This window comes from Eptesicus fuscus, chromosome 3 (assembly GCF_027574615.1).
Source record: "Eptesicus fuscus isolate TK198812 chromosome 3, DD_ASM_mEF_20220401, whole genome shotgun sequence".
NCBI classification, from domain to species: domain Eukaryota; kingdom Metazoa; phylum Chordata; class Mammalia; order Chiroptera; family Vespertilionidae; genus Eptesicus; species Eptesicus fuscus.
In genome coordinates this window covers 46,834,624-46,850,987 of record NC_072475.1, presented here as the reverse complement: position 1 = coordinate 46,850,987, position 16,364 = coordinate 46,834,624, and the positions used below count along the sequence as shown (strand labels likewise).

The following is a 16,364-nucleotide window of genomic DNA, read 5'->3' as shown; positions in this document are numbered from 1 at the left end:
AGAAACTAATATATCACTATAGTGAAAAGGAGAATGTGCACACTGAAGGGGAAAGAGAAGAAAATAATTGAATTCAGATATGATATCCTGGAACAACTTAAACCCCTCAAACAATTAGACAATTAATAAAAAAAAAAAACTAAAAACTTGCAAAATATCCCATGGCAATGGACCAACATGGACTCTATTTGGAAAGCCCTGTGAGAAAGTAAGGATCTGGTATCTTCAAAGGATGTAACAGAATCTCTTTTTAAAGAGCTATTGAATGGATGGTTAGCTTAGAATCAGGATCATATAGTAGAAAGAGCAAGTGATATAATATTGGGAGACCTAGGTTTGAATTCTCGCTTCATATATTACTGGTTCTGTGATCTTGAGCAAGTCTCCTCACTAATCCCGTTTCCTCACCTGTTTCCCAGGGCTATTGTGAACCCCTCGTGATATACTTCCAGTGAATGTGCAATGTCAGTGCTAGTCATTATTCACTACTGTCTCCTCAGGTGAAGAGCTTTTTCATGGAACCTTCATTCCAAATGGAGAACATGAGCTTCATCTGCTCAATACCACAATGCTAGCCAATGAGGAAGCCCTCCGGATTTAACCACCAGAAGTAGTTCACCTGTCTGTAGGACATGCTCTGATGTTATTTGCTATAATTTGGCAAAAACAGAAGCTTTAGCCAGGAGTCCTTGGCAGGTGAGCAAAAAGGTTGCCACTATTTTCCCCAACACTTGGTTTTTAAATGTAATTGTTTGTTTGCTTTTTTTGAGTCTACACAATCTGTTCTATGATTTGGGATTTTAAACAGTTTGCTATTGCTTCATGGCTTTGAAGACCAGCTTTAAGAAATGGAACCAACGAGCTGTCACAGACTGTGAGCATTGAAGCAGCTAATATTTGCAGACATAGTGAAAGGAAGGAGCACTCAGATTTGTCTTCAGGATCCTCATCTGGAGGCCTGGCATTGCCTGGGTACTCCTTGGCATGGAATGTCTTCTTATTAGTAAAATCAAAGTGTTTTCTAAATGTGACATGTTCTCTGCTTACTATTTGGACAAGAAAATGTCAACATCATGGGTTGTTTTCCAAAGTCAGTTTAAAGCTGCATAGAGTAGGTATTGCCTGAAAAGTTCAGTGCAGTGTCAGCATCATCTAATTTAAATAAACTTGCAGATGGACCAATTCTCTCTAATCTCTAGTAGATATTTTTTCTCTAAACTTTGAGAAGAACTCGTTTGAAATAGCAGAATTTTAGAATCTTCAGGATGAAAACAACCTCCTTGGTGATCTATTTGACTCCAAGCTCTGTTTATTTGATGACTGAATCCCTGTGAAATCTTCCAGACTTTCCAGGGATGGTAATCTCACTACTTTCAAAAGCAATGGAGTCTTCTTTCAGACAGCCATATTTTGGTTTTCCTGTCATTGAGCAAATTTATGTTTCCTCTATGCACCTTCGACCCATCACAATTATAATGCAATGGTTATTAAGCAATCTCCCTTATTCTGTCTACAATTTTGTCTTGTTCAATACTAACACCCACCTTAAACTTTATTTATCCCTTAAAGCCCAGCAAGACTCTTTTACCCTTTTTTTGAGCTTCATAGCACTTACTACCAAGTTCTGGGCTTTTTTGTAGGTGCTACTGGGAACTGAACCATTTCTTCTGGGCACCTTATTACTTATAGTTAAGAGAGAAAAAGGTCTATGTTTTACCCACATTGATTTTAGGTGACTAGAGTGTGTAGATATGTCAATTAAGACTACAGAAATAGTACTGCAAACCCTTCACTGCAAAAGAAAACAAGAGCCAAAGAAAAGTTCATTTTTCATCTTCTATTTATAGTTGACTTCCCGGTTGTATACCTACATTTACCCGATTGATAACTTGTACCATTTTATTTTATACATGTATATGTTTTTCCATAAAATTACCTGGCTTCTCCCACCCCACCCCAGGGCACTTTTCTCCTTTTATAGGATGCTGGCCCAACTCCATGAAACTCTTGGATGGAAACTTACATTATTCTATTTCATGCATGTGGCTAGGATTGTTTCCTCCTTGCTGGTGTAACCAAGTGGAAACAATCTTCCTAATTCCTGACTGACTATAGGTATGGCAAGTTGAGGAGGTCTGGAAGTGACCCTGTACTTGCAAGTATGGAATCTCCTGTCCTCAAGTACTTACCCAGGAAAAACTGGCTAAGCTATTAGAGACCATGCAGACACTCAGCAGGACTGAGAAATATTGATGCACTACACCACTTTGCTGAGTGCAGTGCTTAAACATACAGCTATTTTCAGAAAATTGTGGAAAATTGCTCCATTTACTATTGTCATTGATTTGTGGAAATGTGGAGTTTGTGTGTGTGTGAATGTGTGTGTATACATTCACAATTCAGAAATATTTGACTGCCTGTATTTTAAGGGTTTTATGGATTTTCACCCTAAAGTATGCAGGAATCTTGAAGTGAAAAGTGGCTACATTAATAAAGTGTATCATTTTTAAGGCATGCTAACAATCAAAGACAGGTATAATATCCAGAATGTCTTACCTCCCTATGTTTCTTCATATTATTTCCTCTATCAGGAATGCCACTTGCTTAATGCTCCCTAACGTACATACTGAGGTCACTAATCGCCCAACCTCTGTTGAAAAGACCCAATCAACACCACTTTCTTTCTGAACCTCCTCTCAAATACCTAAGATCTTTATTTTTCATGGCACTTAATACACTGTGCTCTCTATACCCATTTGTGTATTGGTGCAAATCAGTTGGACTTATTTTTGCGTAAATCACAATACTTTTACTTGTTTCATGTATATGAGAGATTCATCAGAACACCTTTCATGAATTATTTCCAAAGTATAAAATAGATGTCACAGACATTTTACAAAGCAAACAATAGAATACTTTCATGGAGTCTGAGCTCTCAAATGACAGGAGATGCTTATATGGTCATCTCTCACCCCCTTCTACCACCAAGCAGTGATTGCAATCATGGCGAATCACTAACTGAGCTCAGTTTACAAGCCTGAAGACAAATATGACAGGACAAACAATTAAAGATTTGTGAGTGTTACATCTAGACTTACAAGCAGATACCATCCAACTACTGACTCTCATTTCTTATTTACTAAATGAAGAAATAGATAAGGTCAAAATGCAAAGAAGCAAAAGCCAACAAGAAAAATAAATTTAATTCATAGTTAAGTGACTGCGGACTGTACACATGATCCTGATTGGTGGCATTGGGGCAGGTGTATTAGAAATGCCATGAATGCAAATTCAAAAGTACAGTGCATTTAGCAAACATATTTTTGCAGACTTCCAATTATCTTTCACCATCAGGCTCCTTCTTCAAGTTGGACCATCTCTTATAGATGAGTGATTTCCAGCCAACAGTTTCTTTGTAACTCATCTGTTTGGAATGCAGAAATTCATTCTCTCATAAAAACAGTTATAATTGGATATTAGCTTCCAATGCTTAATCCAAAAATTCTATTAAACCCGTGATTATGTTAAACATATTTTCTGAACCCCAAATGAAGACAAGGTCTGAAAAGTTCAAGTACAAAAGAAAAATAATGATGATGATGATGATGATAATTAAAACTTGTCCAGCCAGGAACTGTTCTAAGAACTTAACATGTGTTCATTTAATTCTGAAAACATCCACATAAGGAAATTTCAAGCCTAGAGATTTTAGGAGAGGTGCTCAAGGTCCAGGGCTATTAAGTTAAATAGCAGGACTGGAATACTGGCAGTCTCGTCCCATAGCCCATGCTCTATGTTCTATTACTTCTGGCTAAGAAAAATGTACTGAGAACTCCAACTTAATTTTTCATGACAATTCTTGTTGGGGTAAGAATTGGCAGAAGAATCTGTCAATGGACCACAGAGGGGCTAGTGGGGAAAGAGACACTTCCAACACATATTTCCAACAGTGTTAGAGGTTTCCATGGCCCAAGACAGAGAGCTAAGAAGAAAGTAGATGTTTGGGATGGGAGATGAAGAGCTTGAGTATTTGGAGTTAGGGATCTGGAGGGGAGACTGGCATCTGGAATTGTACTTGTTAAGGGGAATGAGCATAAGGAATGATGTCTATGTAACTAGCATTGTGAATAATGGGACTTGGTGAATGGTAGGATTCTTCTCACACATATTCCCCTACCTCCGTCAAAAACTCCATTAATGAAGAAGGAAACTGTGTGATGAGTGGGCACACTTGGTATAGAGGGTCTAAGAGATGATATCTGCAACAAGAAAGGGGAGGGACAGAAGGTAGAGAAATTTCCAAGGAAAGTTGAGAGTAAAAAAAGAGTCCTATGACAATCTAATGAGGGCACCCATATGTATAAAAGATGGAAGCATATGGAATCCAGACCACTATTATTTCAACTAGCAGCATGTGCAATGTCAGGTGTGCAAAGCATTTCTTGGCAATGTCTGAAGTAAAGCAGGTTACTCTAGTGCAGGCAAAGTAAAGGGCCCTTTTCTCCTGTATTTCAGACCAATTACAAGTTCCAGGGAATATTTGTAGACTTAAGCCAGGGACATTTGACTCAGGGAGACAGTCCTGTGGCTTTGGAGTAAAATAAAGAAAAGGTCAGATCAGATTTTTTTGTTGTTGTTATTTATAAGTAAAGGAACATTGAACAACAAACTTAACTGTCCTCGGTTCTTAATAAAAATGTAGAAAATTATTATAAGAAACCTCCATTGTAAAGACCAATGACATTATGGATGAGATAGTATTTCATAAACTGTGATGCAGTTATTAATGTACCAAATTATTTCAAGGTAAGGTTGAAGTTTCTAGAAATAAAACATTTGTGTCTACCCTTACTCATCTATCAAGGCTTATCCTTTCAGACACAGGTCAAATTTCAACAACCCTGTGATTTTTCTCTCAGAATTCCAGGAAGACAGGCAACTCCTACACCTTGCCTCCTCTCTGCATCTGAATTCTATTTGCTGTATAGCATCTATCGCTGGGAGAAGTGTTTGCTGGTTTGCATGACCATCTTCACTAACAGACTGCACTCAGATTGTGTTGTATTTGCCTGAATACCCAGTATTTGGCAGAAATCCTTCAAATATACAATATCCTTCGAACAAGATGGATGAAGAAGAGGGGATATTATATCCTTTTTAAAAAAATATATTTTATTGATTTTTTAGAGAGGAAGGGAGAGGGATAGAGAGTTAGAAACATCGATGGAAGAGAAACATTGATCAGCTGCCTCTTGCACACCTCCCACTGGGGATGTGCCCACAACCAAGGTACATGCCCTTGACCGGAATCGAACCTGGGACCCTTGAGTCCACAGGCTGACGCTCTATCCACTGAGCCAAACTGGTCAGGGCTAGGGGATATTATATTCTATAGATCTTGTCCATCATCTTTTATTCTAGTTTTTTTTTTTTTTCTTTCTCTCTTTTCAATTGTTCTCAGTTTTATTGACAGAGTTTCAGAACAAAATGTCGTATAACTGAAAAACGTAATTTGGGATACGAAATCTTTCCCCTCCCCCTCTTTCAGAGATTCATAAGTTTTTCTAGATTGGAAAACCTCTTTTATAAAGAAGCAAATGGTGCATATTGTAGGGTTTATGGGCCATTTCATCTCTGTTGTGGCTACTCAACTCTGTAGTGTATAGAGAAATCTACTATAGACAACACATAAACAAATGGGCATGATGAGTTCTGATAAACTATATTTACAAATACAGGTAGAGGACTGGGTTTAGCTTTAGTTTGCTGACATCTGTCCTTGATACATAACTCAAATCTCCTATTTCCAACAGTCCCAAATCACATAGATGATTTGAGAAGTGATGTATCAAATGCCCTATTGCTCTGAAGACCAATTCTAAGTTGCAACCAAGTCATTAACACTTGTCTCTCACCTTCTCACAATACCTGATGTATGTTCATTGAAATGTAACCAGAGGGACAGAAGATAATAGGAAAGACAGACTATGGAGCTAATGTGTACATCCCTGGGCTATGTTGGACAAAAGCAGAGGTCTAATCACAATGAGAAGCATCAGGGTTAGAAATAATGTCTGTCAGAAGATCATATGCCCCTACATTATGTATGTACAGTGTCTGACATAGAATAATGCATAGTAAGCACTCATGGAAAAGATGAGAAAACACGATGCTCAGTCAGAGGCATCATTCTCTGTAGGGACTGCCTGTTTATGATTATAATGAAATCACTTTCAAGAAGCTCTCCATGCCTTTTTCTTTAACTCTTTTATAGGTCCATAACATGCCAAAACCTGTTTAGCTCAGTGGATAGAGCGTCGGCCTGTGGACTCAAGGGTCCCAGGTTCGATTCCGGTCAAGGGCATGTACCTTGGTTGCGGGCACATCCCCAGTAGGGGGTATACAGGAGGCAGCTGATCGGTGTTTTTCTCTCATCGATGTTTATAACTCTCTATTTCTCTCCCTGCCTCTCTATAAAAAATCAATAAAATAAAATAAAAACATTTTTAAAAAGAACTTTATAGGTCCATAACATTTTCTCAGCTATTTTTGTCTCTATTACTAAATTACATATTACTGCCTAACTAAACTGTGAGTCTTCTTCAAGATATAACATAACATCTGTCATATAGAAGGCATGAGATTTGGTAGAATGGATGGATGGGTGGATGGATGGCTGAATGGTTGGAGGCAAAGTACCAGTCATACTCTATTGCCAAGTGAGGAATCTTGCCTGATCTGAAACATGCCATTAGGTGGGAACTTGATTCATGGATAGATAGGTAGGATAGAGAGATATTAAGTGGCAATTGATATATAGATATGGGACAAGATGGAAGCCAAATTAATAATTATTCCTTACTAGAGGCCCAGTGCACGAATTCGTGCACGGATGAGGTCCCTCTGGGTGGCCTGCAGTTCAATGCCACCTTTAGCTCCTACCTGCTGCTCTCGCTCATCCTGGCCCCACAGTACCTGCCACAGGCTCACACCCAATCAGTCCCGATTGGTAGAGGCTTGCACTGCCACAGCAGCTCTTGTCAGCCATGAGCCCTGCATCTGGTGCCCTCTCAAGGGGCGTGGCCTGTGGGTTTGGACTGAAACCGGCTCTCTGACATCCCCCAAGGGGTCCCGGATTGCGAGAGGCCAGGCCGAGGGACCCCACTGGTGCACCATTGGGCCTGGGAAGGACCGCTGGAGGGCTCCAGGGTGTGTCCAGCCCATCTTGCTCAGTCCGAGTTGCCAGACCCCAGCAGCAGGCTAACCTACCAGTTGGAGCATCTGCCCCCGGTGGTCATTGGATGTCATAGAGTGTGGTTGAGCAGCCTTAGCATATCATTACCATATTACACTTTGATTGGTTGTTCAGTTGTTCTGCTGTTCGGTCTATTTGCATATTGCTCTTTTATTATGTAGGATGGCCTAGGCAAATTTCCTCAGGAAAAATTCATCAAAGACTCCTATGTGCTTCCTTCGTAACCTGGTTCATTACATTTCGTTTACAACTTTGGAAATAGCTGTTTACATATCTGCCTCCATTCCTCATCTTTGAGCCCCTTGAGGTCAGGAATCAGTTGATTAATCTCTATCTTGCTCTGTCTCAGACCCTACTCATTGGAAGGCCAGATAGAGTGAAAGACTCTATACTGTTTGAGGACTAAAGGATTTTGCATGACAGAGGAATGCAGAGATTTTGCTATCACCTCAGTGCTACTCTTTATTTAACTCACAATCTCACCTGTGGGTATCACTTCCAATAGGGAGCTAGATTTCACTGCCTGTGTTATCTCTCCCATATCTCCCCCAGAAATCCAGGAAGACAGGCAACTTCTACTCCATGCCTTCTTTCCAATCTGAATTCTATCTGCTGTATAGCATCTATAATTGGGAAAAATGTTTGCTGATTTGCATGATCGTCATCACTAACAGACTGGAGTTCTGAGTTCTCTTATGTTCAAGGCCAGTCTCCTTTGGGGAGGCTGAGATGAAGGCTGGTTTGGTTGCAATTGCTGACGCTAGAGAAGCATTAAGTCAAAGTGCCTCAATTGTCATCCAAAACCTGGAGGCCACTCTGGCAAATAAACATATCTCCCTCTTACAAGGACACTTTTTTTTTTTTTTTTTTGCATGAGTAGTAACAATAACCTGAGTTAAGCATCATCTTTTACCTGTAAATGGTACCGTCAGAGATAGCAAGATGCAACTGGAAGCTTAAAGCTATTTTAACTTTAGGGTTTTGAGAAATGTAAACCTAATCAGCATTTGTTTTTTTGTTTGTTTGCTTGCTTTTTTGCATTTGAAATTTTCTTTTTTGAATTTACTTAAACTATTGAATACCTTCAGTACAAATAAAACATTGCTGCTATTAAGCTGAAAATGACCTTGACTATAGCACTCTGACAACATAACAGGAAGATAAAGTGATCTTATAGCAAACATTTCATATGCCAGAATTAGAATCAAGCAAATACACTTTTCTCATACTGAAGCATTCTGGAAGAGGGAAGACCTTGTTAGAGAGAAAGAAAACATAATGTTTGACATGTGCATCTTAGCTTGGTTATAAGAGCTAAGCAACCAACACAACCTAGCAACACATTGGCCCAAACCTACCAACAATGAAACAGAAAGGAGAGAAAATAAACCTCAGTGCCAGACCCACCTCAAGCGGAAATTTTCTTGGTGCTTGTGCACTGGAACCATCAGTAGACTGGAGAAATATGCCAGCCTCAGGAATACTAGAAGCAAATATCCAAATGAGGATACCATGTAGAAAACTATTTCAAGAAGTGTGAGTATATAGAGAACAGCAGAGGGAATCGAGCAAGGAGAGACCAGAAGAACAGAGAATAAGGTTTTTCTTGCAATGCACCAAAGCCAGTGTCTTGATGAATACTGAGTGAGGCCCACCAATCTTCCTTGGTGAGCATTCACTATCTGAAAATAAAGACACCAGAGGCCAGCCATGAGTAGTAACCAGGATTTAACTTCTCATCCTAATTTTGCATCACTTAAACCCCTATGAGCTCAATGAATTCCCAAGGGTCTTGGTTCATTTTCTATAGTCTGGAAATAAGGCACAGTCCTTTGGGAGCTTATGCTAGAGGTGGAAAGAACTCACCATCCTTTGTGCAGCCTGCAAAGCCCACAAATATGACACTGATAGCTCATTTTCTCCAACTAATCCTTAGGTAAAGTTTAATCTGAAATCAACTATATCAAGTGCTTAGATCAACTACCACTATAATGCAGAGTGACAACTTATTAATGGAACATGAGGGACGTCCAATAAAAATGTCCCTACTTATATAATACTCAATTGTCCATACAAGGCTTTCTCATTGAGTCTCACATTTAAACTTCACAGAGGAAGAGTTAAAGAGACAGGTCAAATATAATCAGTCCCAAAGTCCAAATCAAAACATCGAGGCCCAGTGAGACCAAACGCCTTAATGAAGTCTTGTCTTCTGACGACAGGCCCTGTGTGCTGGCCACCAAACCACGCAGCTTCCTCCACTGATGCTGCCTGGTCTTTAATTAAGAAAAAGTCACACGTTTAGAGAAGGGAAAAATACACTAGGGTAGCCAAGGCAGAGCAGTGAGATCATGTCAGGACAGCAGTGATACATTGGGGAAATGACCGGCAGTGACCCTCAGATTGAAAGAATGTGCTTGAGGTGAGCTCGGGTGCTCCTGTGGTCTCTATTAAACGCTTGTGGACAAGGTGGAGGTGGTGTTTGTTCTCAAGCCCCATAATCACCAGGACTCATGTGAACACAGGCTCTGTCTCACACCCACACGCCTTTCATTGTCTCTTAAAGATGGCCAAGAGGAAATAGACGTGATGGCCAAGAATGGTTTCTCTTAACCTTGGAAAGGCCTCAGTACTTGCTGTGTTTTAAGGTGTAAACACACTAAATTAAACAAAAACTAAGAGAGGGCAAGAGAAAAGGGGTAAGTGAATCAAGTCTTCTCTTCTGTTTACAGTCCCTCCTGGCAAATATTTGGTTTACTAATGAAAGATCCATTCATGAAGCCCTATCTCCCAATCACTTTCAATCATGCTCTGCCCCTTATTTAGATCAGGCCAGGTCTCCTGTTACAAGCAGCAGGGTGCTAGCAACCCAAGAAAGGCAGTGTCCTGCACAGTACAGGGCCTGAGCCATCATGGTGGGGGCTGGAGAGGTGGAGGTACACTATGGTTCTCTCCAGGTGGTTACACAGGAAAGTCCAGAGTAGAAGTAAAGAGTTCAAAACAGCAGTCCCAATAGCAAAAGAGGAGGCATGGGCTAACAAAAGGAAGTACATATTACAGGAGTCTTCATTATGGACCATGCACTAAGGCAGACACTGTTTGTTATCTTGCTTAATAAAAGCCAACATGCTGCTTGGCACATTTTATTCACAGTGAAGCTCAGAGAGAGGAAGCAACTTGCTAGACACAAATACCAAAGGAATGAAAATGAGATTTGCACTGAGGTCACAATGATTCCAAAGCCTGTATTTGGTCCTTTTATAGTTTCCTGATGATGTCCTGGGTTTATGCATCTAACCCTCAGCATAATATGATGTAAAGAGAACATGTGTTTTGTTTCTAGTTCAGAAACTTTTTGGACCTCTTCTGCCAAGTGGGGCCATCAGATGAGATGATTTCTAAGGAACGTTTCATATCCGGAAATGCTCCAATTCTGTGGAACTCTAGGGGCTTTCTGCACCTAAATATAGCAAGATAACAGTGGTTTTGAGGTAGTGCACCACAACATATCAGCTTACCCTGAGTAACCCTATTTGGATTCCTTGCCTTTATGAGAAAACTTACATCTATGGACTTTTTGCCTCATTTATAAAGCAAAAACAATAACTCTGCCTTATTGAGTTCGATACTCATTTGCCTAATTGTTAAAACATTTCCCCCTGAAAATCTTGTTTATTTTCACATCCAATCTCTCTCTCTCTCTCTCTCTCTCTCTCTCTCTCTCTCTCTCTCTCTCTCTCTTATAGATAGATAGATAGATATAGATATAGATAGATAGATATAGATATAGATAGATAGATAGATAGATATAGATATAGATATAGATAGATAGATAATTTAAAATAAATTTCAGAGACCAGCCAGCATGGCTCAGTGGTTGAGCATTGACCTATGAACCAGGAGTTCATGGTTCGAATCCCGGTCAGGGCACATGCCTGGGTTGCAGGCTCAATCCCCAATGTGGGGTGTGTAGGAAGCAGCTGATCAATGATTCTCTCTCATCATTGATGTTTCAATCTCTCTTTCCCCCTCCCTTCCTCTCTGAAATCAATAAAAAATATATTTGAAAAATTAAAAATACAATAAATTTCAGGGATTTCCTTTTCTTTGTTATTGTTCAAGGAATGATATTTGCCATTCAGGGCAAAGTGGACCAATCCTCTCAAGGAAAAGGAAGCATACAACAAATTTCTTTTTAATGTACTAACAACCCTTTATAAATTAAATAGGAAATATTTTTTCCTATGAACAAAGTAAGAAGGGCTCAGCCGGTTTCTCTAAATCTACCCTCAGTTACAAAGGACCACATGGGAAAACTGATGTTAGAGAGAAGGGCTTCAGGTTCCTACACAGTAGAACTTATTATTGGGCACCTGACATCTAATAAAAAGTGACAGTGCACTCCATTGGTGAGCCCACACTGCAAAGGCAGCATTTGATTTTGAGCCATACATTTCTTAAGAGAGTGAGGGCAATAACCTAAATACGGCTAGTCCTCAAAATCATATTAATGAAGAATTGTTTAAGGACTAGTGATGGCCACCCAGATGAAAAGAGTGTTGAAGGCATCTGTTAATGTTGTCTTTAATATACCAGCAAAAAGTCAAGTGGGCAGGTATGTCTGTTCCTTTCCTTTTCTGTATGACACACCAAGCCACAACCATGTAAAACAGATCTTTAATACAAGGACATGGTTCAAAAGAGCTGGTTATCCTTTTGTTGAGTGAATTAATTGAAGTTATAATCAGTTTTATGCCATTTATCACCCATATACGTGACATTTCCGCCCAATTGTTAATCCCTTGAGTTAAAGATACCATAAGGCCAGAGAGCAAGCCTCACACATGAAACCAACATATCCCAAATCCTTAACATTAAAGGTTAATCTCCTGAATGGAAACATCACCAAACACAGCATGAGGACATTTATTCCATTTCTTACTCTGGCACTGTGTGTGGCTGCAAGAAAGTTGTTGACTACTAAACGCTAACCAAACATCCCATTTTTAGAAGAATTTTTAGCTCCATCTTTATAGTGTCTGGACTTGTAACTACCCATTTCTTGAACATTAAGCCGAGCCACACAAGAAAATTACTACAGTGATAGTATTTCCAGGGCACACTGAGTCATTGTCCAAGGTCTAAAATGGGAAATAAATAATTAGTGAGGATTTGTTGGCACAATAAGGAGGGTACTTCACTGTTGGTGTTCTGTAGCAAGCCTCAGGGGGAAAATGCTCTATTTCCCCCAAAAGCAGGCTGTTAACTTTAAAATATATATACACATATACACACTTCTGGCTTAGGAATAAGAAAGTAAGAGTAGATCACAGTATCACCTATAATGATCAAGCTTAACTTCTGTAAAAGCAAGGATGCTGTTTTCTTCTGATGGTAATAGGCCTCCTTGGAAGAATGAATTATCAGAGTCACTCCACCCAGCAACCAGCCAAGAGAGAGGCCAAGGATCAAAGACCTCTAGTTTCAAATCCCAGACCACACAGAAAGAAAGGGGTTTCTATCAGAACAGGCCAAGTGTCACAGCTATTGTGGGAGGTTGCCTGTTCCCATTCGAATTAAAAGAAGCCTGTGTTTGTACTTCATGTCCATCCGAAACCTTTCTTTGCTGCCAACTTTACCTAAAGAAGAAGAAGAAGAAGAAGAAGAAGAAGAAGAAGAAGAAGAAGAAGAAGAAGACAACCCCAATTGATTATACAGTAATGTACCTGTCTTCATTGTAGCCAACACTGTTTTGACCAAGCTTAAGATTCTTTAAAGAGCATTCTCCAATAAATGCGTCTCTAGAATTTTTATCTTTTCATAGGGGAAAAGGAAGAAAAGAATAAAAGAAATGAACAAAACTCAAAATACTATTTACTCTCCCAGCAGAGCAGCATGGTGTAAACACAAATAATAGTTACACTTCTGGGTTCTGAACCTTCAGTGTTGCTGTAGAAAATAATTTTAATGGTGAACCAGAGTCTTGCAAAACACATACAAAGGCATAATAAAATGAGGTACTTATCCTGCAGCTCTGATTAGACCACTTCCATTCAATAGTTGTAACTAATGACTTGTTTTTCCTAACAGGTATTAGGGGCCCTGTTACTTGGCTAAACACAAAAGGTACCTCATTTTATTTCCCTAGCCATGCTTGTCTCTTTCGCTGATGACTGTAATTCAATATTTATGAAATCACATTAAAATAACCTGTAATCCTCTCTATAACCCCCTTTCAAATTGTATAATATCATTCCGAGTACAATAGATTAATATACACTCCAATGCGTGTGTCCTTTCTCTAACTACTTATAAGTCACAGTCTCTCTCTCTCACCCATGTGCACACTTTCTCTCTCTCCCTCTGACCAGAAAACACACTCTACTTTGGAGATAATTGACTGTGGAATATGATGATGTTTACTCAAAAACAGGTCACACAGACTGCAATTTGAGAATCTTCCTTTATCCTCTTTACTTACTGTCATCCAAGGGAAATGCATAACACTTTCCTGCATATCAGAAATGCGGAGTCTTAATTACTTCTTTAGATTTAACCTACTGAAAAAATCCACTGCAAATGTACCCTCTCCTCCCTTTAGAATGGCAACATTTAAAAAACTAACTGCAGATTACTCATTTAGAACAAACTGGGATAAGAAAGTGTGTGCATTCATATCATCTTAACAGCATGTTCTCCTGTTGCAAAAAGAGCCCTTTATGGTATTAGACTTTGTTTTTTCAGGAATAACACAAATGGACAGTAATTACTGGGTGGAAAGGTATGGTTGAAAACAAGTAATCTCTGGCTATCAATAATCTCTGCCATTATAGACATGAAGCCTGGCCTCTGACATGGGGGTAGAGCTTTTTCTCCAGACTGTTGCCAGTCACTGTCATTCTGGCTGATTCCAGTAAAATATGGAGTTGTCCAAAAGAGATACACGGTAAGGCAATGAGAATTCTTTGACCGGAAGTGTGCCTGTGTAAATCTCTTATGCTGTAAAAGAGATACCATATTGAATGGGTTGGATTTTCACCCTTTAAATTTAATTATGTGGGATGTCTTTAGGATCTACTTTTCAATCAATAATACCATTCAACATTCATTTCAAAGATCTGGGCCAGACACTAAGACACTGGGGTGAAGCATGTGGCTAATAAATGATTACTGTATACTGGCTAGGTCCTCTGAAATGTGTTAGATAATGAGCTATACACCTGAAGTTTGGCTAAAAGAAGTTAAGGCCTGACTATTAATTTATTATTTGACATATCACTGTTGATATTTCTTTCCATCGTATCATACTTTTAGTAAATCTTGATTAATATTATGCATGTAGATTTCATAGCTTCTTTAGAGCCTTTTATTCTATTACTATTGGCCCGATGCACAAAATTAATGCATTGGGAGGGTGGTGTCCCTCAGCCTGGCCTGCACCCTGTCCAATCTGGGACCCCTCGGGGGATGTCCGACTGCTGGTTTAGGCCCAATCCCTGTGGGACTCTCCCAATCTGGGACTGCTGGCTTCTAACCACTCACCTGCCTGCCTGCCTGATTGCCCCGAACCACACTGCCTGCTGGCCTGCTCGCCCTCAACTGTAATCCCCGCCGGCCTGCTCATCCCCAACTGCTCCCCCTCCCCGCCAGGCTGATTACCCCCAACTGCCCACCCTGCCAGCCTGCTCGCCCCCAACTGCCCCCTTGCCAGCCTACTCACCCCCAAATGCCCCCCCACCAGACTGATCAACCCCAATGACCCCCCCCCCACATGACCTGATCACCCACAACTGCCCTCCCCTCTTGGCCTCTGACTGCCTCTACTTCAGTCCTGCCACCATGGTTTTGTCCAGAAGAACATCCGGAAGGTCTCCTGGAAGGTCTCCCAGTCTAATTAGCATATTACCCTTTTATTAGTATAGATAGAGGCCTGGTGCACAGGTTTGGGCTGGCTGGTTTGCCCTGAAGGGTATCCCAGATCAGGGTGGGGATTCCCTTGGGGGGCAGGGCAGCCTGGGCGAGGGGCCTATGGTGGTTTGCAGGCTGGCCATACCCCCTTCAGAGTAGGGGTCCCCGCTGGGGTGGCTGGCCAGCCTGGGTGAGGGGCTGATGGCTGTTTGCAGGCTGGCCATGCCACCCAGTGGGGACCCTCACCCCATGGGGGAGTGGCCAGCCTGAGTAAGAGGCTGAGGGCCATTTGCAGGCCCTTCCCTCAGCAGCCGGCCTGGGTGACCCAAGCCTCCAGCGCGCTCCAGCCTGCTCAGTGGCAGCCACCCACAGACCCCTCCTTTGGTGGCCGGCCCAGGCGGGCGTGAAGCTTGGCTTCCTCCGTCACTGCGGCAACCCAAACCTCCCTCCCACTCTGCTGGCTCCATGTCCACCGCCATCTTTGTCCCACTAATTTGCATATCCCCTTCTGATTGGCTGTGGGTGTCATGGAGTGATGGTCAATTACCATATTTCTCTCTTATTGGTATAGATTATTTTTAATATATATTTTTTATTATTGATTTCAGAGAGAGGAGAGAGAGATAGAAACATCAAAGAGAGAGAAACATTGATCGGCTGCCTCCTGCACGCCCTCTACTGAGGATTGAGTCTGAAGCCCAGGCATATGCCCTGACTGGGAATCAGCCCTGACTTCCTGGTTCATTGGACAAGGCTCAACCAACTGAGCCACACTGGCCAGATCTAGGGTCTTTTAAAAAATAAAGTAGTCCAATCTCCTGTTTTATAAAACTGAGGAAAAAATAGATAGGTGACTTGTCTAAAATCACTTATGGATTATAAACTGGAGTGAGAGCACTCTCGGACTGGCCTGGTTCTCTATCCTGTGTCCCCCACCACTTCATTTTTCAACCGCTTGGTCACTAAAATCCCTTCAACATTGAACTCAAATCAGGTATTAAAACTCACTTAACAAACATCCATTGAGCATTCATAGGGCCATTTCAGAGATTCTAAGTTATATAATAAATCTTCATAATTTCAACTCAAATACACATCATTCTTCCTAAATTCAGGGCATCTCTTCATTCCTCATTGCATTACATCACAAGAAGACAGACTTCTAGATCCCAACATGTCAGAAACAGTACATAGGATGTTG

The 16,364-nt window shown here is 40.8% G+C and overlaps 1 protein-coding gene across 1 annotated transcript in view; it reads right to left on the bottom strand.

Annotated features, from left to right (window-relative positions):
- LPP (LIM domain containing preferred translocation partner in lipoma) overlaps positions 1-16,364 on the bottom strand; it is a 680,107-nt gene that overhangs the window by 222,275 nt on the left and 441,468 nt on the right. The gene's annotated exons all lie outside the window — the stretch shown is intronic.